Below are 27,530 nucleotides of genomic sequence, written 5' to 3'. Positions count from 1 at the left end.
TATGTCAAGTAAAATATTTTTTTTTTTCTGATGCAAAATTAGAGGGAAAAAGAACAATAATCAGGCTATTATCTAGGGAAATGGTGTTAAAATTTAATGCTCAATTGAGAGAATGAACGCTGAAAGGGATACACCACAGATCATCAGGGTTACCATATTTTTGATAGTGGCCACAGTGAATCCTTTCTCTCATTTTGTGTACTGTGCTGGAGAAAAAAAGTGATTTTTAACCTCAAAATGAATATAATATCCCAACTGCAATTCTAAGTGACAGAATCACTGACTGACTAATTTATTCATCATACATAACTTAAGCCTTTACTGTGTATTAGAACTAAGCTAAATACCAAGGATACTAAATTGAGAAGGAGCAGTGTCTACTGGGAGAGACAGATAAGTAAACACTGATAGTTAAGGAAATAAATGTTATAACAAAGATTAGCAAGTGGTATTATAGGAGGACAGAGCCAAGAACACCTAGTTCAGGCTGAGGGTCTGCAGGTCAGGAAAGACTTCTGGCAAGTAGTGATATTTGAGTTAAATTTTGAAAGGTGAGTAGGAGCTGAACAAAAAATCTACATTATGTGACATGTAATATGAGAGGTGCTATAGAGGGAGATGAAAACACAGGTGAAACAACCAATCTAAGCTGAAGAAGGAGCCAGGAAAGGGTCTCTCCAGAAGTGGGGAAAGGAGGCAGAATGTCACAAGCAAAAGCAAGGTCTTACAGCATGTAGTACAATATGAGATGCAATATAGTGTAGTGATTGTATTAGTTTCCTATTGCTACTGTAACAAATTACTACAAATTTGGTGGTTTAAAACAACACAAATTTATTATATGACAGTTCCGGAAGTTGGAAGTCCAAAATGGGTCTGGGCTAAAATTAAAGTGCTGCCAAGTCTGCACTCCTTCAAGAGGTTCTAAGGGACCATCCATTTCCTTGCTTTATTCAGCTGTTATTTTTTTTCAAAGATTTTATTTATTTATTTGAGAGAGAGCGCAAGAGAGAGAGAGAGCACAAGCAGCGGGGAGGGGGCAAAGGAGAAGAGAGAAGCAGATTCCCCACTGAGCAGGGACCTGAACAAGGGGCTAGACACAGGGCTCGATCCCAGGACCCTAAGACCATGACCTGAGCCAAAGGCAGACACTTAACCAATGAGGCCACCCAGGCACCCCTATCCAACTTTAAGTGTTCACCTGTATTCCTTGGCTTGTGGCCCTTTCCCATTTAGCACTAATAATGGCTAAATCTCCACTGTATCAATCTGACACTGAATCTCTTTTATCTCTCTTTCACTTATAAAGACCCTTGAAGTTGCATTGGGACCATCTGGATAATCCAGGATAATCTTTTTTTTTTTTTTCAGGATAATCTTGCTATGTCAAGGTCAGCTAATTAGTAAATTCCCACTGCTACATTAATTCTTCCTTGCCATTGTTTTTTTTCCCTTTAAGGATACATTTATTTATTTATTTATTACAATAATTATTTACTCACTTACTTACTTGTTGGGGAGAGAAAGCATGCACACAAGCAGTGGGCGAGTGGCAGCAGACAGAGAAGAAGGCTCTATGACGAGCAAGGAGCCTGATATGGGACTCAATCCCAGAACCCTGGAATCATGACCTGAGCCGAATGCAGATGCTTAATTGAATGAGCCACCCAAGCATCTCTCCTCCTTGCCACTGTTAACATAACATAGTCACAGGTTCCAGGGATCAGTAGGTGGACATCTCTGGCTAACACAGTGATTTAGAGTGCACATGCTGGTATCACACTGCCTGGGTTCATGTTTACCATCTTTTTTTTTTTAAGATTTTATTTATTTGACAGAGAGAGATCACAAGTAGGCAGAGAGGCAGGCAGAGAGTGTGAGAGGGAAGCAGGCTCCCAGCTGAGCAGAGAGACAGATGCAGGACTCGATCCCAGGACCCTGAGATCATGACCTGAGCCGAAGGCAGCGGCTTAAACCACTGAGCCACCCAGGCGCCCTCATGTTTACCATCTTGTTTAATAGTTGTGTGACCTTGAGGAAGTAACATAACTTCTCTGTACCTCAGTTTCCTTATCTGTAAAATGGGATAATAATAACTACCTCATTCTGTTGCAGTGAGGAATAAATAGTTTAATATGTGTGTGAGTGGGTAAAGGGTTAACAAAACTCCTTCCCTTTCTTCATGAGACTCCGGCCTTTTGTTTTTTTGTTCTGTTTTTGTTTTCTTTGACTTTGGCCTTTGATTAAATTTTTATTATTTTAATTTAATTTTATTTTTTGATTAATTTTTTAACTATGTTTCCCTGAAAACCTGATAAAGGTAAAATGTCAACTATATTCTTAAGCAGTGTTATGTTAAAAATGACACCTGACTGGTAATAATGGGAAGAAGTGTAAATACCAGTTGTAAGCCAAATCTTCGGGCTGCCCTGAGTGTTGATGACTCATGTAACTTGGCACGACCCTTTTGGGGACCCTAGATACTATGCCTATATAATTGCCATAAGAGATATTGACTCCTGTGGGACATAAGCCCATTAAGTCAGGGCAACTCCTAGACATGTCCAATGTGGATCTCATTTCTTTATACCTAAGAATCACCTAGGGGAATGGAGGCAAAGAGTAGTTCCTGAGCAGCTGCACAGATGACGCTATGAACTGCTACAAGCTCTCACTGAGGAAGAATGCCTGATGTCTTGCTAACAATCTTCGGTTCCTGTTCTGTATATTTCATTTTCTTTTTTTATTGTGTTAAGATACACATAACATAAAATTTACCATCACAGTAACTTTTTAAATTAATTTTAAAATTAGCATATAATGTATGATTTGCCCCAGGGGTACAGGTCTGACCATCACAGTAATTTTTAAGTGTGAAGTCCAGTGCTATTAAACACATTCATATTGTGCAGCCAACACCACCAGCCATCCCCATAACTCATTTCATCTTGTAAAACTGAAAGTCTATGCACATTAAATAATAACTCCCCATTCTTTCCTCCTCTACTCCCTGGCAACCACATCCTACTTTCTGTTTCTATAATTTTAACTACTCTAATTACCTCATATAAGTGGGATCATACAATGTTTGTCTTTTTGTCATTGGCTTACTTCACTTAGTGTGATGTCCTCAAGGTTTATCCATGTTGTAGTTTATTACAGAAATTCTTTCCTTTTAAAGGCTGAATAATATTCTATTATATATACATATCAGATGCTGCTTATCCATTCATTTATCAGTGGACACTTGGGTTACTTCCATGTTTTAGCTTTGTGAATAATGCTGCTATGAACATGGGTACAATTTCTTTTGAGAGCCTTTCAGTTCTTTAAGGCATATAACCACAAATGGAATATCTGGGTCATATGGTCATATTATTTTTAATTTTTTGAGGAAACTCCTCACTGTTTTTCACAGAGACTGTACCATTTTACATTCCTACAAACAGTGCATAGGCTTCCAATTTCTCCACATCCTTCTCAACACTTGTTTTCTCGTTTTTTGATTATAGGCATTTCTAATAAATATGAGGTGGTTTCTCATTATCATTTTGACATGCATTTCTTTAGTGATTAGTGAGGTTGAGTATCTTTTATGTACTTATTGGACATTTATTTATCTTTCTGGGAGAAATGTCTATTCAAGTCCTAAGCCCACTTTTGAATCAAACTCTTTGGTTTTGTAGTTGACATGTGGAGTTCTTTACATATTTTGCATATTAATCTCTTACTAGATTTATGATTTGCAAATATTTTCAGCCATTCTATGGGTTAACTTCTTACTCTGTAGATAGTATCTTTGATGTACAAAAATTTTTAGTTTTCATGACATCCAATTTCTTTTGTTACATCTGCCTTTGGCATCATATCTAAGAAATCACGGTCAAATCCAATGTTAAAGATTTGTCCTGTGCTTTCTTCTAAGAGGTTTATTGTTTTAGGTCTTACATTTAGGTTCTTGATTCTTCTGAGATAATTTTTGCATATGGTGCCAGGTAAGGGTCTAATAACTTCATTCTTTTGCATGGGGATATCCAGTTTTCCCAGAACCACTTGTTAAAAAGACAATCCCTTCCCCATTGTGTGGTCTTGGTACCTTTGTCCAAAATCACTTGGGGGGGGGAATATATATGTATACATGCATGCAAGGGCCTATTTCTGGGCTTTCTGTTCCACTCCAACTAGTTTATATGTCTGTCTTTATGCCAGTACCACATGATTTTGATTACTGTAGTTTTACAGCAGATTTTAAAATGTCCTTTTTACTTTTGAGTAGACTACTGTCAAGTGTGGCCTGCTACATAGTCTTGTGAGCCTGAATGTTTAACTGTACCTAAGAAGACACCTTTCCCTGCTGGGTATGTGGCAATGTGTTAAGCTCTTAGGAAGGTGTTGTTACAAGGTATGTGCTATATTAACTGTTAGCTCTTCCTATTACATATAAATTGCATACAAGAAGGGCTGGCACAATCCTAACATCTATTGGAAAAATACAGTATAAAGAAGAGAATGGTAGATATGTGCCTGAAGACTTAGAAAGGTTTGAGATTATAAGGAAACAGATAAAGAGCTCTAATTCTTTTTTTAAAACAAGAAAAAACCATTAACATTATTTTAAATAAGGTAATATCATGATTAGATCTATATCTTAGAAAGATCATTCTGATAGGAATGTGGAGAATGGCTTGAATGAGAGAAGCTGGAACAGAAGCACAGAGATTAGCTAGGAGGCTGTTAAAGTTATTCACAGGAGAGAAATGATGGTGGCAAGTAGGATAGTTTCAAGTAATTTCAAAGACTACTTTTTGCTGGTAATACACACACACACACACACACATACACACACACACTCCTCTAAAAGTCTTCTAGGTTCCAGATCTACATTTCCAACTACTTGCTGGACATCTCCTAAGGAAGTCACTTAAACTTAACATGTTCCAAACTGAAATTATCAATCTTCCCCTAAAAATTAGGCTCCTCCTGATTTCCCAGACTCTTTTAAGGAAAACATCCTGGTCATTCAATGTTGAACCTTGCCTCCCATATGTGAAGTTTACAAGTTCTCTAAAAATGGTTCTATAATGTATTTATTCACTCAGCAAAGCAAGCAATCAAATAACATCTTTGAACTAAGTGCTAATATTGAAGATTATTATAAAGACACAGCCCTTGACTATTTTATAATCTGAAGAGAAAGACAGACATGTAAATAGGTAGTTATGATACATGATGGGCAAAGAGCCCCTGTGATAGAACTGAGAAAAACTTACAGAATAATAGCAGACTTACAGAAAAATAGCAAAGAGCTTGGGTGGCTCAGTTGGTTAAGCATCTGACTTCAGCTCAGGTCCTGATCCCAGAATCCTGGGTATTGGGCTCCAACCCCCATCGGGCTCCTTGCTCAGCAGGAAGCCTGCTTCTCCCTCTCCCCCCACCCCCCGCCCCGCCCCACCCCGCCCTAGCCTGGCAGCTCGTGCTGTCTCTTGCCATCTTTCTCTCTTAAATAAATAAAATCTTCAAAAAATAATAATATAGGGGCGCCTGGGTGGCTCAGTGGGTTACAGCCTCTGCCTTCGGCTCAGGTCATGATCTCAGGGTCCTGGGATCGAGCCCCGCATCAGGCTCTCTACTCAGCAGGGAGCCTGCTTCCTCCTCTCTCTCTGCCTGCCTCTTTGTCCACTTGTGATCTCTCTCTGTCAAATAAATAAATAAAATCCTTAAAAATATATATATAAAAATCAAGTAAAATATTAAAAAAAGAAAAATAACAAAGAGAATGGCAAATACAATTTGCATGCTATGTCCTATTTCATTCTTACCCCTGCTTTTTAGTTCAGGATCTCATTCCTACAATGGTCTGTATGCTAGTCTCTTTTCACCAAACTAACCAACACTCAGGCACAAGTAGAAGTAGCTAGGGTATAATAAAAAATACATTACACTTTAAATAAAAATATATAAATCTAGGTCCTGACACTCATTAGCTGGGTTACCTTAGGCAAGCCCAAATCAGAGAGCTAGTCTTTACATCACACCATCATCCTCTTTAATGATATTAATCTGTTTACTTGTATTCTATCTTTTGTATCTATTTACTGGATTACAATGAGGCTTAAATAGAGTGAAAGTGTAATATCATCCTGACCTTTCCATTGGGGAGAAAACCCAACCAAAGAGGTAAAAGATCTGTACTCTGAAAACTATAAAATGCTTATGAAAGAAATTCAGGAAGACCCAAAGAAATGGAAGAACATTCCATGTTCATGGATTAGAAGAACAAATATTGTGAATACTACAGTACCCAAATACTGTTAATACTATACTACCCAAAGCATTCTACAGATTTAATAGAATCCCTATCAAAGTAACACCAGCATTTTTCACAGAGCTGATACAAACAATTCTAAAATTTGTATGGAACCAGAAAAGACCCCAAATAGCCAAAGTAGTATTGCAAAAGAAAATGAAAGCTGGAAGCATCACAATTCCAGACTTCTAGCTGTATTACGAAGCTGTAATCATCAAGACAGTATGGTACTGGCATAGGAACAGACATACATCAATGGAACAGAATAGAGAACCCAGAAATGGACCCTCAACCCTGTGGTCAACTAATTTTTGACAAAGCGGAAAGAATATCCAGTAGAAAAAAAGGCAGTCCCTTTCAACAAATAGTGTCAGGAAAACTGGACAGCAACATGCAGAAGACTGAAGCTGGACCACCTTCTTACTCTATATACAAAAGTAAGTTCAAAATGGATGAAAGACCTAAATGTCAGACAGGAAAACATCAAAATCCTAGAGAAGAACACAGGCAGCAGCCTCTTTTACCTCAGCCACAGCAACTTCTAACTAGACCTGTCTCCAGAGGCAAGGGAAACAAAAGCAAAAATGAACTATTGGGACTTAATCAAGATAAAAAGCTTCTGCATAGCAAAGTAAGCAATCAACAAAACTAAAATGGGAGACTTACAGAATGGGAGAAGGTATTTGCTAGTATCCAAAATCTATAAAGAACTTATCAAACTCAAGATCCAAAAAATAAATAACCCAGTTAAGAAATTGGCAGAAGACATGAGCAGACATTTCTCCAAAGAAGACATACAAATGGCTAAGAGACACATGAAAAAATGCTCAACATCACTCATCATCAGGGAAATACAAATCAAAACTACAATGATACCACTTCACACTTGTCAGAATGGCTAAAATTAACAACACAGAATAAATGAATACATAAGTAAAATTAACAACACAAAATAACAGATGTTGGTGATGATCCAGAGAAAGGGGGCTGTTGGTGAGAATGCAAGCTGGTGCAGCCACTCTGGAAAACAGTACAGAGGTTCTTCAGAAAGTTAAAAAGAGACTACCTTATGACCCAGGAAATGGCACAACTAGGTATTTATAGAAAGGATACAAAAATACTGATTCAGGGGCGCCTGGGTGGCTCAGTGGGTAAAGCCTCTGCCTTTGGCTTGGGTCATGATCCCAGGGTTCTGGGATAGAGCCCCGCATCATGCTCTCCACTCGGCGGGGAACCTGCTTCCTCCTCTCTCTCTGCCTGCTTCTCTGCCTACTTGTGATCTCTGTCTGTCAAATAAATAAATAAATAAATAAATAAATCTTTTAAAAAAAAAATACTGATTCAAAGGGGCACATACACCCCAATGTTTATAGCAGCAATGTCCACAATAGCCAAACTATGGAAAGAGCCCAGATGTCTATCAAAGGATGAATGGGTAAAGTAGATGTGATATCTGTATATCTATATATATCTATGTAATAGATATATTATATTATATATAATAATATTATATATATATATAGGAATACTATACAGCCATCAAAAAGGCCCAAAATCTTGCCATTTGCAACTATGTGGATGGAACTGGAGGGTATCAGGCTAAGCGAAGTAAGTCAGAGAAAGAAATACCATATGATTTCACTCTTATGTGGAATTTCAGAAGCAAAACTGATGAACATATGGGACGGGAAGGAAAAATTAATTGGATAAAAACAGAAAAGAAGACAAACCATAAGAGACTCTTAACTATAGACCACAAACTGAGGGCTGCTGGAGGGGAAGTTGGTAGGGGGATGTGGTAATGGAGTGATGGGCAATAAGGAGGGCATTTGATGTAATGAGCACTGGATGTTAAATGCAACTGATGAGGGTGCAGGAAACCTGCTTCTCCCTCTCCTACTCCCCCTGCTTGTATCCCCTCTCTTGCTTGTCTCTCTGTGTCAAATAAATAAAATCTTTAAAAAAAAAAAAAAGCAACTGATGAAACACTACATTTGACCCCAAAATTAATAGTATGCTATGTGTTAACTAACTTGAATTTAAATAAAACCGAAACAATTTGGGCACCTGGGTGGCTCAGTCAGTTAAGCATCTGCCTTTGGCTCAGGTCATGATCCCAGGGTCCTTGATCAAGTCCCGCATCAGGCTCCTTGCTTGTCAGGGAGCCTGCTTCTCCCCCTCTCTGCTGCTCCCCCTGCTTGTGCTCTCTCTCTCTTTCTGTATCAAATAAATAAAAGCTTTAAAAAAAATTTTACTAGCAACATGGGGGGGTAGGGGATAGGAGAAGAATAAATGAAACAAGATGGGATTGGGAGGGAGACAAACCATAAATGACTCTTAATCTCACAAAACAAACTGGGGGTTGCTGGGGGAGGTGGGATTGGGAGAGGGGGAGGGGGCTATGGACATTGGGGAGGGTAAGTGCTATCGTGAGTGCTGTGAAGTGTGTAAACCTGGCGATTCATAGACCTGTACCCCTGGGGATAAAAATACATTATATGTTTATTAAAAAAAAAAATTTGGAAGGGGAGGCGAACCATAAGAGACTATGGACTCTGAAAAACAACCTGAGGGTTTTGAAGGGTCAGGGGTGGGAGGTTGGGGGAACAGGTGGTGGGTAATGGGGAGGGCACGTTTTGCATGGAGCACTGGGTGTTGTGCAAAAAGAATGAATACTGTTACGCTGAAAAAATAAATAAAATGGAAAAAAAATTTTTTAAATAATAAAAAAATAAAAAAACCTGCCCGGGCCAATTTTTTAAATGAGGGAAAAAAAAACTGAACATACTTCACAAAGGAAGATATACAACTGATTAATGAACACATGAAAAAGTGTTCAACAACTTTCATCACTATAGAATGTAAGTTAAAACCAAAATGAGATACCATTACATATGTACTGAAATGGCTAAAATTAAAAAGAACGATACCACCAAATGTTGGCCAAAAAGTGGAGCAACCAGAACTTTCATATACTGCTAGTGAGAATCCCATAAATAAGCTGATGAACTCCAAAATCATACAATCATTTACATATAGGTACACTTTGACACAAAAATGCCACCCCTGGGGTGCCTGGGTAGCTCAGCGGGTTAAAGCCTCTGCCTTCAGCTCAGGTCATGATCCCAGGGTCCTGGGATCAAGCCCAGCATCGGGGGAGTGATGAAGCAAGGAGCCTGCTTCCTCTTCTCTCTGCTTGCCTCTCTGCCTACTTGTGATCTCTGTCAAATAAATAAAAATCTTTAAAAAAATTTTTTTAAAAAGATTTTAAAAAATGCCACCCCTATGTATTTAGCTGAGAGAAATGAAAAAAAAAAAAAAAAGCCCACACAAAGTCTTACAAAGAATATTTATAGCAGATATAGTCACAATAACAAAAAATTGGAAAAACTCAAATATTATTCAAAGAAGAGTGGACAAAGTGTGGTATATTCATATAATGAAATACTACTTACGCATTAAAAAGGAATGAACTTACTGGACGAATTCCATTTGGAAGCATCTTTGAGCTCACCGAGTAGACACCATGAGCAAAGCTCAACCTCCCAAGTTGAAAAAATTTATGGACAAGAAATTATCATTGAAATGAAATGGTGGCAGACATGTCCAAGGAATATTGCAGGGGTTCGATCTGTTTATGAATCTTGTGATAGATGAATGTGTGGAGAGGACAACTAGTGGGCAATAGAACAATACTGGAATAGTGGTAATATAAGGAAATAGTATCATGTTAGAAGCCTTGGAATGAGTAAAAACAATGGGTGTGTTCATCAGAAGAAATCAACTGCTTCCACATGTCCCCTCTCCATAATACCCGTTTTACTACAAATATAAAAATCAGGTCGTGTGCATTTTCATATTGAACTTTTTTGTTAAATAAACTTTTATAATAGTCCAAAAAAAAGGGGGGGGGGGGAATGAACTACTGATACACCTAATAATACAATGACTCTCATAACCATAATGCCCAGCACAGATATATACTATATATAATCTCACTTATATGATATTCTCCAACAGGTAAACTACTCTAAGGTGGAAAATATTAAAAGAGTGGTTACCTCTTGCAGGTTGGGGATTGCCACAAGAAGCTGCCTGAGGGGCGCCTGGGTGGCTCAGTGAGTTAAAGCCTCTGTCTTCGGCTCAGGTCATGATTCCAGGGTCCTGGGATCGAGCCCCGCATCAGGCTCTCTGCTCCGCAGGGAGCCTGCTTCCTCTCTCTCTCTGCCTGCCTCTCTGCCTAGTTGTGATTTCTCTCTGTTAAATTAATAATATATTAAAAAAAAAAAAAGAAGCTGCCTGAAATAAATTGTTGGAGAAAATGCTCTATATCATGTATTTGTGGATTACGCTACAGTATTACAACAGTATTACAGTATTACAATATTTAGCAACATAGATGAACGTCATAAATGTAATGTTGATAAAATAAGTCAAATAAAAAGTATCCTTAATTCATGATTATATTTATATGAAGTTAAGAAACATGCAACTTTAAGTTATAGTATTTAGAGATATATACTTAAGTGGAACAAGAAAGAAAAGCAAGAATTTGATTACCATCAAGTCAGGGCAGTGGTTATATTTGCAAGGAGGACAGACACAGTGATTGTGATGCAGCATGAGTAAGTGTTAAAGGGTGTTGGCATTAGTCTATTTCTTGTTCTGGAGGTGGTTAAGTGAGGGTTTGCTTTGTAATAAAATACTGAGTTATACAAAATAAAGCCATGGTAAAATAGCACGTTTTAACTATAAAGTGAATAGAAGTTAATTTTCCGGGTTTCTCTATTACAATTTTATTTTTAATTTGTAAAATTGCAAATTATTATTTATTTACAAGAAGTCTAGTATTGCTAAATTCAATCAGCATTTCTCAGTCCTTATCTTACATTTGACACAATTAACAACTCCTGCGTCTTTGATACTATCTTCATTGGCTTCCAGTACAACACACTGTCTTGGTTTTCATTTTAACTTACTGGACTCCCCCTTTTTAGTTTTCTTTGTTGGCTCCTCTTCCTGTTCCCATTTCTCAAGCTCAGAATGCCCCAGGGCTCAGTCCTTGATCCTTTTCTCTACTACTTAACTCCCTTTGTTATTTCAACTGGTTCCTTTGCTTTAAATATGGCCAATGAACCTCAAATTTAGATCTCAGATAAAGATCTTTCTTCCAAAAACCAGACAAACACATCCAACTCCCTCCAAGTGTTTATATAAACACTTGGAGGTCTTGATAAATATCTCAAACTTAACAAGCCCAAAACCTGTTTCACCTGTATCCTTCCCCATCTCAACCTTTCAGTTGCTCAGACCCAAAACCATGCAATCATCCTTGATTCCATATCCTATATCCAATCCATCAGGAAATTATACTTGCCCTACTTATAAAATACTTCCAAAACAATTTCTCAACATTTCCACTATTTCAACTCTGGTCCAAGCATGGATTATTTCACTAACTTCCAAACAGATGTACCTGCTCTCTTTCTACTCCTTCTTCTATCTATTCTCCACACAACAGTCAGAGTGAGTTTTTTTTTTAATTAAATTTATTTATTTTTTTTTTCAGCATAACACAGAGTGAGCTTTTAAAAATCTGTCAGATCCTGACACTCCTCTACTCAATACTTCCAGTGGTTTCCCATTTCATTCAAAGCTGAGTCTTACAATGGCCTAAATAGGCTATGAATTGGCTCCCACTTACTTCCCTGACTTTTTTTCTTATTACTCTGAACCTTACAGTGTTTGCTGCTCTTCAAGTATACCAAGCACAGTACAACCTTAGAGCCTCTGGTCTAGCTGTTCCTTCCAAATATCTGCTTGGTACACCCTTCCCGCCTTTAAGTCTCAGTAGATCTCGGTAAGGTCTACCCAGATCACCCCATTAAATGCTGAAACTGTTCTATCTCCCTGCTGCCATTCCTGCACTCTAGATTCCTTCAAACCCTATTCTCTCATTCCCTTTTTCAATAGCACTTACTAACACATTATGTAATGTATTTGCTTATCATGTTTATCATTGCTTTCTTTTGCTACAGTAAAAGCTCAGCGATCTTTGCTTTGTTCATTGATGTATCTCACGTGCCTAGAATGCTTGGCATTCAGTTAGTACTTATGAAATGTAAAATGATTATTATTGTTTACGTTAGGCTTATGGCACCCTTATCACTAATATCATCAGCCAAAAGCACATGCATTTGATTGAATCCTGAATCAATCATCCTAGTGAAGAGGTCGCATATTGAGTCAGCCAGGCTTCTCATGTACCTTCATGTGGAGCTAAGAAGAGTGGTCAAACCTACCTGAATCACATGAAATGATTTCCTCACAAGAACAAAGGACAGCATTTCCAAAAGAGGTAAGGGAAAGTATGCTGGACAGGCAAAACAGAACTGGAGGGAAGTATAGAGTAGTAGTTAAGGGTGATTAAGGGACAGACTCTGGAATAAGGAAGCCTAAATTATATTTAATCCATGCTACTTGCTAGCTGTGAGACCCTAAGCAAATTATTTATGCTTCTGTTGCTTCAGTTTCTTCACTTGTAAAACAGGGATAAGTAATAATTATCTCAGAGTTGTAATAAGTATTAAAACAGTTTTAATGCATATGAAAACACTTATAGGAGGGCCTGGCATATAGTAAGCACTATAGAAATGTTAGCTATTGTTGTTGTTTCTGTTATTATTATTAATTGAGGCAAAGTATTCCTCATTATAGCAATTGTATCACAACGCTTAACGCTTGGTGAGACACAGCAAAGAATAAGAACTGCAGGGTGGCTTGCTTCACTCATCTTTTTTGTTTAAGAATTTATTTATTTGACAGAGAGATCACAAGTAGGCAGAGAGAGAGAGAGGGGGAAGCAGGCTCCCTGCTCAGCAGAGAGCCCGAAGTGGGGCTCGATCCCAGGATCCCGTGATCATGACCTGAGCTGAAGGCAGAGGCTTAACCCATTGAACCACCCAGGCGTCCCTTAAATTCATCATCTTATCAAGGTGCTTTGCTTAATCATCTATACATCCACTAAGTGCTTATGCTGTGCCTGGCACTTGGCCAGTTCAGCCTTTAAGGAGGACACAGTCTACTGTGGGGAAATGAAAGCAATCAAGAGTTATAGGTGCTATTTCAGTTCCATTCTTCCTATAATCTCTCATCTTTCTATTCTAAAACCCAATTTAATACTAAGCCCTTAAAAGTCAGAGATGTCTTCTACTTTATATCATTATTAAGCATTCTCTAAAACATTTAAGTAGCCTCTATACCCAATGTGGGGCTTGAACTCATGATCTCCAAACCGCATGACTGACTAAGCCAGCCAGGCACCCCAAGCATTCTCTAAATTTTTAATAATCATCATAATTCTAGGCCTAGTGGCAGCTCTTGACCCTGAGCCTTAATGCTATAGTACAATGAAGTATCTCATTTCTGTGGCAGCAGAAATTTTTGCTTATGATCAATTGCTACACTGACTTTTTATTTACTTTAACTTGTCTTCTACATAACCTGTGGAATGTACTAGGATCAACTCTGAGGTACAAGGAGAGGACTAGGGGTCTTGAAATTGTATGATGATGGATAAACCTCATAATATTTCACTCAGACACTCATGGATCACTATATCATCGTTTGAAATGTCAGACTAAATGAATGAAATAGTTGGTTGCCTTTTATTTGATTACCTTTAAAAAGTTCCCTGTCATTGGAAATAATAAAGAAAATACGACCACCTATTTTATTCATTTTAATCATCCATTTGCATGCAAGATCCCATGGAAAGAATATATTAAAAATATAGTAATGAGTAAGGTATAATCCTTAACACTGATCTCAGTATCTAATAGTTGAAGGGGATACAACTATAAAGATTTTTGAATCATACGATAAGGTTCATTTTTTCATTCATTCATTCATTCATTCATTCATTCATTTAAATTACATTATTGACTGCCTAATCTGTGCCAGGCACCATGGGAATATAACTGTAAAGAAGACAGAAACAGGGCGCCTGGGTGGCTCAGTGGGTTAAAGCCTCTGCCCTCGGCTCAGGTCATGATCCCAGGGTCCTGGGATCCCTTCCTCTCTCTCTGCCTGCTTGTGATTTCTGTCAAATAAATAAACAAAATCTTAAAAAAAAAAAAAAAAAAAGAAGACAGAAACAACTTCTACTCTTATGGAGCATAAAAATTAGTAGTAGCAGTGATGCTGATGGAGTTGGTAGAGACAACCTCCAAGATTTCTTCTAAATATGGGGTTCTTTTATTTCTCCACAAATCAAGATGTGATACATGACATGTCAAGTTGGAGACTAAACTGATGGCTGTGACCCACAGCTACAGGTTGGGAAGAGGTTAGGAAGTATATAGAAAAGGAAAGGGGTGGGGGAAGGCAAGGCAGAAATAAAAGAAGGGGACTAATATAATAAACACTTGCAAAGTTATTTTTCTTTTCATCTTATAAATACTTGAAGTTTATGGAGATTAAAGAACTTTCCTGGGGTCTTTACTGACTTTATTAACTTTATGGTAAGTAAAGAGCAGAGCTGGAATGTGAACTTAGCAGTCTAGCACTGTTTCTTCTTCATCTTGTAGATACGAAAGAAAAAAATATTAAAGTAAAGGGGGAAAGAAGGACATTAGGGAAAGCAGGCTAGAGGGAGCTCTGGATGATAGATGGCCATTTAGAAGTAGAATGAAACTCAAGCTCTTGTTAAAGAACTGGCATGCTGCCCATCAAATAGATGCTACTCTGGGTCTCAATTAAGGCAGCTTTATTCTTGTTCAGCCAGATTTACTCTACCTTAAGACCAGCCTCAATTTAGCTTCCTCCTGTGATCAAAATTTACTAATCTTTCCCTACCTTAACTAACAATTTCTTTTAATAGGATTAAAAAAAAATCAGAATACTTAATTTAAGAAAATCAATGACCACATCCACCTTCCCCAAATAGGTTTTTTTGCTGAAGACCATTACTAAGAGTTTCAAGAATGTGGTGTTTGTCAAAATGCATATTTCTAAGCTCCATTCCACAAACAGTCTCTTGGCCAATGGCCTATAATCTGCATTTTAAATAAGCCTATCAGGTGGTTCTAATACAAAGTAAAATATACCAAACACTGGGACTCTAAAGGAATGATTATAAAACCATGTTGTCATCTGAGTGATCCAGTATTTTCTCAGGAAGCCACATATCTTAATGGGACAGCACATCCTTACAATAGGTATAAAATGGAGCACTTGATAAGGTAAAAAAGAAAAAAAGAAAAAAAAAAGAGCTCCCTTATATTGAGTGCCCTTCAAGTGGACAACTTTTATATTTTTACAACAACCTCATGATAATTAATGTCATTTTTCACATTAATAACTTGAGGCTCAGAGAAGTTAACTCTTTTTTAAAAGATTTTATTTATTTATTTGACACAGAGAGAGTGCACACAAGCAGAGGGAGTAGCAGAGGGAGAAGCAGGCTCCCTGCTGTGCAGGGAGCCAAATGTGGGGCTTGTTCCCAGGACCCTGGGATCACAACTTGAGCCAAAGGCAGATGCCCAACTGACTGAGCCACCCAGGCACCCTGAGAAGTTAACTCCTTAATTTCACTTAGGAAGTGACTTTCCTACATAATTCATTAGTAGTAGAGCTTGGATCAAACCTGAAGCAACTTTTCAAAATTCTGCAATCTCTTCTTTCAGGGCCCTGGAAACCATAACCCTGTGATTTCCCCACAACCCTGTGCCTCTAACCTAACATACAACAGATATAGTGGGAAGGAACAATAGAAAAGACGAAAGGGGTAATAGCTAGAAAGCACAATTTTTTTTTTTTTTTTAGACTTTGTTTATTTATTTGATAGAGATCACAAATAGGCAGAGAGGCAGACAGAGAGAGAGGGGAAGGCAGGTTCCCTGCTCAGCAGAGAGCCCAATGTAGGGCCTGATCCCAGGACCTGGGATCATGACCTGAGCCAAAAGCAGAGGCTTTAACCCATTGAACCACCCAGATGCCCCTAGAAAGCACAATTATTAAAATTTTAAGATTTCAGAGGAAAAGTTGAGATATGGATATGGAAGTGGGTGGCTAAAATGGAAAGTAGGTGGTGTCTAAGACATTAAAGAAGAGAAAGGATAGTGATGAATGTCATAGTAGGCAAAACAATGCTCCCCTCCCACAAAGTTCATCTCTTAATCCCTGAAACCTGTGAATATGCCTTACATGGTACACAAGGGACTCTCTTGGAAATGGGGAGATTATCCAGGTGGGCCCAATGGAATCACAAAGGTCCTTCAAAGTTAAAGAGCGTAACAGAAGAGAATAAAGAAGGCATGTGACTATGGAAGAAAGGTCATAGCGGTGCAATGCTGCTGGTTCCAACAATGGAGGAGGTAAGCTGTGAGGCAAGGAGTATCAGCAGCCTCTATGAGCCGAACAAGGTAAGAACAGAGATTCTCCTCTAGTGCTTCCAGAAAGGAATGCAGCCCTGTTGATGGATTGATTTTAGCCAATGAGACCTCTGTGTGATTTTTTATTATTATTCCTATGTTCATTAGCCAGCATATAGTACCCTCATTAGCTTTTGATGTAGGGATGATTGATGCATTAGTTGCATATAACATCCAGTGCTCATCACCCCATTACCCTATCTGCCCACCCCCTGCCCTTCTGTAGCCCTCAATTTGGTTCCTAGAGTCCAGAGTCTCTCATGGTTTGTCTCCCTTTCTGATTTCTTCCCATTCAGTTTTCCCTCCCTTCCCCTGTGGTCCTCCACACTACTACTTATGTTCCACATGAGTGAAACCACATGATAACTGTCCTTCTCTGCTTGACTTATTTCACTTAGAATAATCCCTTCCAGTTCCATCCATGTTGATGCAAATGCATTCTTTCTGATGGCTGAGTAATATTCCACCATATATATGAATGACATCTTCTTTATCCATTCTTCTTCATAAAAGGACAACTTGGCTCCTTCAGTCTCATAAATTTCTCTTTATCAGTGCTTTTTGATATTTTAATTACTATATTTCTTGGTGTGGACCTCCTTCAGTTGATTTTGTTAGGGGTTCTCTCTGAGTTCTGGATCTGGATTTCTGTTGCCTTCCCCAGATTTGGGGAGTTTTCAGCTATTATTTCTTCAAATACATTTTCTTTTCTCTTTCTTCTCCTTCTGAGATCCCTATAATGTGAGTGTTATTATGCTTGATGGTGTCACTAGGAGGAGATCTGGAGCTCAGGCCTGGCTGGAGGGGGTGTGTCCACAGGAGAACTCAGGGGTGGGGCATGCTGTTAGTAAGTTGGGCTGGTTCCTGCAGGTGCCTATGTGTCGAGGCTGGGACTGGAGAGGGAAGTGGTGAGTTCCAGCTCTTCTGTTCCTGGAGAACTTGCCCAAAAATTCCTCCTCTCCAGCGCACGCTCTGCAATTAGTAAACAAATCCCCCTTGTGTATACCTGAGGCTTTTTTCCCAAACTCCTGTTTCTATGCTATATTGCCATGGGCTGCTGAGCTGACTCCTTAAGGGCAGGGACTCTGTTTCTTCTTCCCTGCTCTCCGATGAGCCTATTTTTAAAGTTCTAGACCTTAAGCCCCACTGAGTATAAGAACTTTTGAAATTCAACCCCTCTGGTTTTCAAAGCCAATATTACAGAGATTCATCTTCCCCATGCAGACTGCCTGGTGTGAGAGTCTGTTTTTCTCCCCTCTCTGTGCCTGCAATGGCCCTCCTTCCTGCTACCGTCCCACAGGTCCATGTAGTTCCCTACCCTGTTTCCACCCTTCCTACCCTCTTTGATGTGGCCTCTTCTCTACATTTAGCTGTGGAGAGTTTGTTCTTCAGTCCTTGGGTCATTTTCTGGGTTATTTACACTGATGAAACTGTTATTTAGTTATATTTGTGGGATGAAGTGAGCTTAGGGTCCTCTGACTCCACTATCCTCCCTAGAACTCAGTCTTATGGTAGTTCTATTTTTAATTCTTTGAGGATCCAACCTCCATACTGTTTTCCACAGTGCCTGTACCAATTTACATGCCCACCAACAGTGCACAAGAGCTCCTTTTCTCCACATCTTTACCAACACTTTTTTCTTGTCTTTCGCTAATAGCCTTTTTTTTTTTTCCTGAGAGAGACAGACAGCTTGCACAAGTCAGGGGTTGGGGGGCCAGAGGGAGAGGGAGAAAGAGAGAGAGAAAGAGAGAATCTTAAATAGGCTCCATGTCCAGCATGGGTCTCATGACCCTGAGATGGTGACCTGACTCAAAACCAGGACTCAGACACCTAACTGAGGCACCCAGGTGCCCCTTTATTTTTTATCAAGAAAAGATGTTGGATTTTGTTAAGTGCTTTATTTGCATCATTAAATTTTGTTACTATGAATTACCTTTATTAATTTTTGAATGTTAAACTTGCATTCTTGAGTGAGAAAAATCTCACTTGGTTGAGAATCATTATCCTTCTCATATATTGCTGGGTTTGTTAAAATACTGTTTATAATTTTTGTGTCTTTGGTTATGGGGAATATTGGTCTATAGTTTTCTTATGATGCTTTGGTTTTGATAGCAGTGTAATGCTGGCTTCACAAAATGCACTGGAATGCATTCCTTCCTTTTCAAATTTTTGGAAGTGTTTGTGTAGAATTAGTATTCTTTCTTCCTTAATATTTTCTGAAATTCACCAGTGAATTTCATCTGAGCCTGGTATTTTTTAGTAGAATGATTTTTAACTATAAATTCAATTTCTTTATTATGGCTTTTTTAGCACTTACCACCTCCTATATTCTTGCTTATTTTATCTACCCCCAGCAGAACATATGTTTCATGAGTATAAAGCTGTTTTGTCTTTTTCTTTTCTTTCTTTTTTTTTTTTTTAAAGAAAATCTGTTTTGTTCTCAGCTGTATTATTAGCACTAAGTGCTTGGCAGCATGGCACACAATAAGTGCTCAATATACTGATGAATTAAATTATAAATGGGTACAAATATGTGACACATTATCATGTTTTCTAATGCGTTTCAAATGCGCATGCATTCCCATATGAAATGTCATCTCATAAATTATTCCTTTTTGTTTTACATATTATTAGGATATATTTATTTTTTTAGACATTATATATTGAGCAGGTTATGAGTTTCTATGAATTTCATTATAGGAGAGGAAAGGGAACCTTATAAAAATTTGTTTAAAAGGGGCATATTAGATCTGACAGATTGAGAATAAATGACTTCAGTCATATCAGTGAGAGAAGTATACAAGGGGCAGTAGGTCATTGCTCTGGAAGTCCTCTGAAAGAGTTGCTGTTTCTGGAATTCTAAAAATATCCATCTACAAATATCTTCAGGTATTCTAGGACAGGAAAAGTTGAGAGGAAGAAGTAATAACGACCATCAGTACCTTAAAGATATGTTATAGGGTATCCAAGAGAATTTTCGGGAGGTCAGTCAAGTCAAGGGTGGTGCTAATTATGGAAAAGTTTCACATCAACAGTGGAGAAATATTCAAAAGCCACTATACATCCTTAAAAGTAAGGATAAAAATGGGAGTGTTGGCACTCCAGGACTGGGATTTCCCCTGATTGGCATCAACTCCCTCGATACACAGGAAAAGACTCAATCAAAAGCCTGTTTCTTGGGGCATCTGGGTGGCTCAGTGGGTTAAAGCCTCTGCCTTCAGCTCAGGTCATGATCCCGGGGTCCTGGGATCGAGCCCCGCATCGGGCTCTCTGCTCAGGGGGGAGCCTGCTTCCCCTCCCTCTCTCTCTGCCTGCCTCTCTGCCTATTTGTGATTTCTGACTGTCAAATAAATAAATAAAATCTTTAAAAAAAAAAAAAGCCTGTTTCTCTATGCTATCTTGGTTGCAATGAGGAGAAAACCCAGAATCAAGAAAGTTCAGAGGATCAGAAGGAAATTTTATAATGATATAAAGAATCAATACAATAGGAGGATAAAAAAATTGGAACTGTAGATGCACCTAATAACAGTACTCCAAAGTATATGAAACCAGAGCTGAATGAACTGAAAAGATAAAGGCAAATTAACAATTTAGAGTTAAGAGTTAGAGATTTCTATGCTCTTTTATCAATAACTGATAGAACAAGAATGTATATAAAGTTCTGCTCTCTTTTCAACTGACAGCTTGGTTGTATTCCATGTCTTCTTTTTTGTAGCCAAACATATTAATCCTGTATCGTTGTGTTCAATGAACTTCTCTATACCATAGCAATGAGTTTTATTTCTTCCATGACATAGAAAATTAAAAATAAGGAACTAGTTTCAATTGCTCAGATTTTTCTCTAAGAGCACATAGAAGATATAATTAGCACCTGGCACTTGAGCTATTTTTAAGGTAATCAGGTTTTTCTTTAAATTCGTGTATTGTTGACATACAATGTGATACTAATTTTAAGTGTAAAACATAATGATTAAACAATTATACATATTATACTATGCACATCATGATAAGTATAGTTGCTATCTGTCACTATACATTATTACAATATTATTAACTATATTCCCTATGCTATAATTTTCATCCCTGTGACTTATTTATTTCATAACTGGAATTTTGTACCTTTTAATCCCATTCACCTTATTTTGCCTTTCCTCCCACCTGTTCCCCTCTGGCAACTACCAGTTTGTTCTCTGTAGCTATAAGTCTGTTTCTATTTTTTGTTTGTTCATTTGTCTTGTATTTTAGATTCTACATATAAGTGAAATCATATGGTATTTGTCTTTCTCCTTCTGACTTGTTTCTTTTTGCATAATATCTTCCAGGTCCAGCCATGTTGTTGTAAATGGCAAGATTTCATTCTTTTTTATGGTTGAGTAATGTTCCATTATATATATATATAGATAGATAGATAGATAGATAGATAGATAGATATAGATACACACACACATATTTTCTTTATCCATTCATCTATTTGTGGATACTTAGGTCTTCCTTAACTTTCTTAATTTCCATAACTTGGCTATTATAAATAATGTTACAGTAAACATAAGAGTGCATATACTTTTTTGAATTAGTGTATTAGTGTTTTGTTTTCTTTGGGTAAAGAGCCAGTAGTAGAATTACTAAACTGTATTGTATTTCAATTTCTAATTTTTTGAGAAACTTCCATATTGTTTTCTAAAGTGGCTATATCAATTTACATTACCACCAACAGAGCACAAGAGTTCCCCTTTCTCCACATCCTTGCCAACCTTGTTATTTCTTGTTCTTTTCATAACAGCCATTCTGGCAGGCATAAGGTGGTATCACATTATGGTTTTGATTTGCATTTCCCTGATGATAAGGAATGCTGAGCATCTTTCCATGTGTGTCTGTTGGCTATCTGTATGTCTTCTCTGGAAAAATGTCTATTCAGATCCTTTGTCCATTTTTATTTTATTTTATTTTATTTAGTGTATTTCTTTTTTTTTTTTTAAGATTTTATTTATTTATTTGACAGAGAGAGATCACAAGTAGACAGAGAGGCAGGCAGAGAGAGAGAGAGGGAAACAGGCTCCCTGCTGAGCAGAGAGCCCAATGCGGGACTCGATCCCAGGACCCTGAGATCATGACCTGAGCCGAAGGCAGCGGCTTAACCCACTGAGCCACCCAGGCACCCCCTTTGTCCATTTTTAAATCAGATTGAGTTTTTGTTTGTTTCTTTTTGCTATTGAGTTGTATGACTTCTTTATATATTTTGGATATTAACCATTATCTGATATATGATTTGCAAATATTTTCTCCCATTTAGTAAGCGGATTTTTCATTTTGTTGATAGCTTCTTTTGCTATCCAGAGACTTTTTAGTTTGATAGTAGTCCCACTTACTTTTATTTGCTTTTGTTGCCTCTGCTTTTGGTGTCAAATCCAAAAAATTATCACCAAGACTGATGCCAAAATCTTACCACCTATGTTTTCTTCAAGGAGTTTTACAATTTCAGGTCTTATGTTCATGTCTTTACTATACTTTGAGTTAATTTTTTTGTATGGTGTCAGATAGTGGTCTAAGCGGTCAAGTTAGGAAAATATGGTTATCTTTTTAGTATCCTTCTGCTCCCCTTAAACACAGACTAGCTCATTGCTATCTTTGTGCCTTTGATCATACTAAAATAATCACTGTCTTCCTCTGTCTATCCATTTTGACAAGTTCAAATTCCACTAATTCTAAGGTATCCTGTTTGATGATATCAAATTATATTGATTTCTCCCTCTGCTAACTTGTCTGACATTTATTACCTATGTTATACAATTGATAAATTATATTCTGTCTTATTTATTAATCATATTCACACCTGGCAGTAATGAGGCAGCTCCCTTCCTACTACTGCCACAGCAGTGTCAGAAGAAGCCTGCTACAACAAGACTTCAATAAAATGTAAAGTCTTAAAACATAACACTTCAAATGTCCATGTTTCAACTGAAAATTACTCAAACCAAAAACCAAGAAAACCTCAATTTGAATGAAAAAGTCAATCATTACACACCAACACCAAAATAAGAAATATTAAACTTGTTTAACAATCTTAAAGAAACCAACATAAAAATGCTTCAGTGAGCAATAACAAACACCCTTGAAGCAAATTTATAAAATAAAAATTCTCAGGAAAGAAATAGAAGACACAGAGTAGAATTGAGCAGAGATTTTTGAACTAGAAAATACAAAACTGAAATGAAATCAATTGATGGACTTAACAGCAGAATAAAGGGAACAAAGAAAACAATAATAGAATAGAATAGAATAATAGAAATCACCCAACCTGTCAAAGACAAATCAAAACAAAACTAACCCCAACACACCAGCCTCAGGGAACTGTCGGATGTAACAAAAAGTCTAACATCACTGGGACCCCATAGGGAGAGATAAGAGGGTAAGGCCTGAAGAAATAATGTCTGAAAATGTCCTAAATTTGGCAAAAGACATAAACCTATATTGAAGAACCTGAACAAACTCCAAACAATAATATACCCTAAAAAATCCACAAGATACCTCAAAGTTCTAAAACAAAACACTTAAAAGAAGCAAGAAAAACAACACATTATAGGGGAAAACAATTCAAATAATAGCATATTTATCATCAGAAATCATGAAGATCAGAAGAAAGTGGCACATTTTCCCATGAAGGTCAGAAGAAAGTGGCACATTTTTCCATTGTTGGAGAAAACTTGTTCTATTTTTTTTCTATTTGTTCTATTGTTAAACCTAGACTTCTATATTCAGTAAAAATATCCTTCATAATGAAGGAGAAATCAGGACATTGTCCAATGAAGCAAAAACAAAAGAAATCTGTTGCTTGCATACTTACTTATAAAGAATACCTAAAGGAATTTCTCTAAACAGAAAGAAAATGACAACAGGAGGAATCTTGGAACACTAAGAAGGCAGTAAGCAAAAATATGGGTAAGCAAAAGACTTTCCTTCTTCTGTTGAATTTTCTAAATTATGTCTGCTCTTTAAAGAAAAAAAATTATGGGGTACCTGCGTGATTCAGTTCATTAAGTGCCTGCCTTTGGCTCAGGTCATGATCTCAACATCCTGGGATCAAGCCCCACAACAGGCTCTCTGCTCAGCAGGGAGTTGCTTTTCCCTCTCACTCTTCCTCTGTGCTCTGTCTCTATCTCTTAAATAAATAAGCAAAATCTTTAAAAAGAAAGAAAGAAATTATAACACTGATGTGCTTCTACATGTATGGGGGAATATTTAAGACAATTTGTAATATAAATGGGGAAAAAAGAAAAGTAAGGTTTCCCCATTTCTTTCTTTCAAGATTTTATTTATTTATTTATTTAACAGAGAGATAGGGAGAGAACACAAGTAGACAGAGCAGCAGGCAGAGGGAGAGGGAGAAGCAGGCTCTCTGCTGAGCAGAGAGCCCGATGTGAGGCTCCATCCCAGGACACTGGGATCATAACCTGAGCTGAAGGCAGACGCCCAAGCAACTGAGCCACCCAGGTGCCCCAGTTTCCACATTTCACTTGAAGTGATAAATGTCAACATCAGTAAACTATGACAAGTTATTACTTATAATACAAAACCTAGAGCAATTATTATTAAACTACACAAAGAGAAAAAAAATAAAAAAATAAACTACACAAAGAGAGAAACTCAAAAACACTATAAAAACTGAATTCTAAAAAATGTTCAATGCTCAGAAAAACAGAAATAAAAAATAGTAAGAGAAAACAAAAGACAAAAATAAAATGAAAGGATGAAGTCATAACATACCAATAATTACATTAAATATAAATTATCTAAATATGCTAATTAAGAGACAGAAATAGGTAGTGTATTTTTTTTAAAGTTTATTTATTTTTTCAGCGTAACAGTATTCATTGTTTTTGCACAACACCCAGTGCTCCATGCAAAACGTTCCCTCCCTATTACCCACCACCTGTTCCCCCAACCTCCCACCCCTGACCCTTCAAAACCCTCAGGTTGTTTTTCAGAGTCCATAGTCTCTTATGGTTCGCCTCCCCTTCCATTTTTTTTTTTTATAAACATATAATGTATTTTTATCCCCAGGGGTACAGGTCTGTGAATCGCCAGGTTTACACATTTCACAGCACTCACGATAGCACATACCTTCCCCAATGTCCATAACCCCCTCCCCCATTCCCAACCCCATCTCCCCCCAGCATGTATTTTTTTTTTTAAACATGACCCAAGTATACCCTTGGGGCTTGATCTCACAACCCTGAAATCATGACCTGAGCCAAAACCAAGAGTCAGATGCTCAACCACCGAAGGCACCCAGACACCCCTGGAAAAGTCCTGTAAAAGGAACGCACTTACAACAAGTAAGCTGACTGTAAAAGGATGGAAAAAGATATACCATGCAAATGCTAATCAAAAGAAAGCAGGAGTAGCTATATTAGTATCAGATAGACTTCATAACCAAGAAAATTATCAGAACCAAAGAGCAATATTACCTAATGATAAAGGGGTAAATCCATCCATAATACATAACAATCCTTAATTTGAATGAACCAAACAACCTAATACAAAATATGTAAAGCAATCCCTGACTGAATAGAAAGAAGAAACAGACAAATCCACAATTACAGTCAACACCCCTATCCCAGGAACTGATAGAGCAACGAGTAAGAAAATAAACAAGAATCTAGAAAAATAGTAACACCATCAATCAACAGAATGTAATCAACATAAAATACCCAAAGAAAACAGAATAAACTTTTGTTTCAATTGCCCATGAAACATATGCCAAAATAGACCCTATCTTGGACATAAAGCAAATTTAAAATAATTGCAAAAGTGTACTCTATTACTGCAATGAAATAAATAGCTGGAAAGCAAATAGAAAGAGAATAGGAAAATCACCAAACAATACTAAACAACATATTTCTAAACAATCTGTGAGTAAAAAAGGAAATCTCAAGGGAAAATTATAAATACACCAAATTAATAAAAATGAAAATACAAGAGTGATACCTGAGGGCCTGAGACGGTTGAGCATCTGACTCTTGGTTTTGGTTCAGGTCATGATTTCAGAGTTGTGAGATCAAGCCCCAAGTTGGGCTCTGTGCTGGGTATGGGGTGTGCTTAAGACTCTCTCCCTCTGCCCCAACTGCTCTCTCACTATTTCTCTCTCTAAAATAAATAAATAAAATACTTTAAAAAAATGAAAATATGACATATAGAAATTTGTGGTATGCAGTGAAAACAATGTTGAGAAGGAAATTTATAGCATGAAATGTTTACATTTTTTTAAAAGAGGAAAAATCTCAAATTAATAACCTAAGCTTCCATCTCAAGAATCTAAGAAACACAGAACAAAATAAAACCAAAACAAACAGAAGGAAGGAAATAAAAACAGGAATCAATGAAACTGAAAACAGAAAAACAATAAAGAAAAATCAATGAAATAAAAATGTGATTCATGAAAAGATCAATAAAATTGACAACCCTCCAGCAAGACTGACAACAAAAAAAACAGAAAAGACACAATATCAGTACGAAAATGGAAACGGGATATTACACAAAACCTGCAAACAACAAAAGGATAATAAGGGAACACTATGAAAAACTCTACACATGGGGCACTTGTGTGGCTCAGTCCTTAAGCGTCTACCTTCAGCTCAGGGCATGATCCCAGGGTCCTGGGATCGAACCCCACATTGCACTCTCTCCTCAGTGGGAAACCTGGTTCTCCCTCTCCCACTCCCCCTGCTTGTGTCCCCTCTCTTGCTGTCTCTCTCTCTCTCTCTGACAAATAAATGAAATTTTAAAATCTTTAAAAAAAAAAAAAGGAAAGGAAAGAAAAACTCTACACATAATATTGACAAGATGGATGACATAAACCAATTCCTCCAAAAGCATGAATTAACCCAACTCATCCAATATGAAATAGATAACTGAAATATCCATAACCTGTTAATGAAAATGAGTTCATAATTTTAAAGCTTCAAAGGAGCAATACTTATGCCCAGATGGTTTTTCTGGAGAATTCTACTGAATGTTTAAAAATGAATTAACATAAATTCTATATAATCTCTTACAGAAAATGTGAAGGAAACAATTTTCAAAAAATTTTATTAGGCTAATATTACCATTATACCAAAAACAGTAACAAAAAAGGAAACTAAAGACCATTATCCCTTTAAATATGACACAAAAATGCTTAACAAAACATGAGCACACAGATTTTGGCAATATATGGTAAGAGTTATACACCATGAACAAGTAGAGCTCATTCCAGAATGCAAATTGATTCAGTATCTGAAAACAATTCAGTATTTGAAAATCAATCAGTATAATCCACCACATAACAGGCTAAAAAACAATGACAATCCTCAATTGATATAGAAAATGCATTTGGCAAAATTCAACATACATTCATTATAAAAACTCTTAGAAAAAAGGCAGGAATAAAGGAGAACCTCTTCAATGTAATAATCAACTGAAAACCTACAGCTCGCATTAAAGGGGACAGACTGAATGCTTTTCCCTAAAACAGGAAACAATGCAAGAGGTCAGATTTCACAACTCTTATTCTATAAAGTAATGGTACTAAGTAAGTTCACATACTACACCTGATAAGCATACAAAAATCAACTGTATTTCTATATACTAGCAATGAACAATTAGAAGCCAAAACCTAAAACACAATACTACTTGTAATCACACACACACAAAAAAACCCCACTTAGGTGTAAATCTAATAAAACATATGTAGGACTTGTATGCTGAACACTACAAAACACTGATGAAAGAAAACACAGAAGATCTAAATAAAT

The 27,530-nt window shown here is 37.2% G+C and overlaps 1 protein-coding gene and 1 pseudogene across 2 annotated transcripts in view; one reads left to right on the top strand and one right to left on the bottom strand.

The window, feature by feature from the left end:
- The window catches only part of ZSWIM5 (zinc finger SWIM-type containing 5), a 214,023-nt gene that overhangs the window by 85,451 nt on the left and 101,042 nt on the right, over window positions 1–27,530 (bottom strand). The window lies entirely within an intron of this gene.
- Window positions 9,834–10,055, top strand: LOC123953232 (annotated as a pseudogene).

The sequence above is a fragment of the Meles meles genome, chromosome 1 (assembly GCF_922984935.1).
Source record: "Meles meles chromosome 1, mMelMel3.1 paternal haplotype, whole genome shotgun sequence".
NCBI classification, from domain to species: domain Eukaryota; kingdom Metazoa; phylum Chordata; class Mammalia; order Carnivora; family Mustelidae; genus Meles; species Meles meles.
Note: the sequence above shows the minus strand (reverse complement) of the source record. Positions and strands in the feature narration are given on the sequence as shown.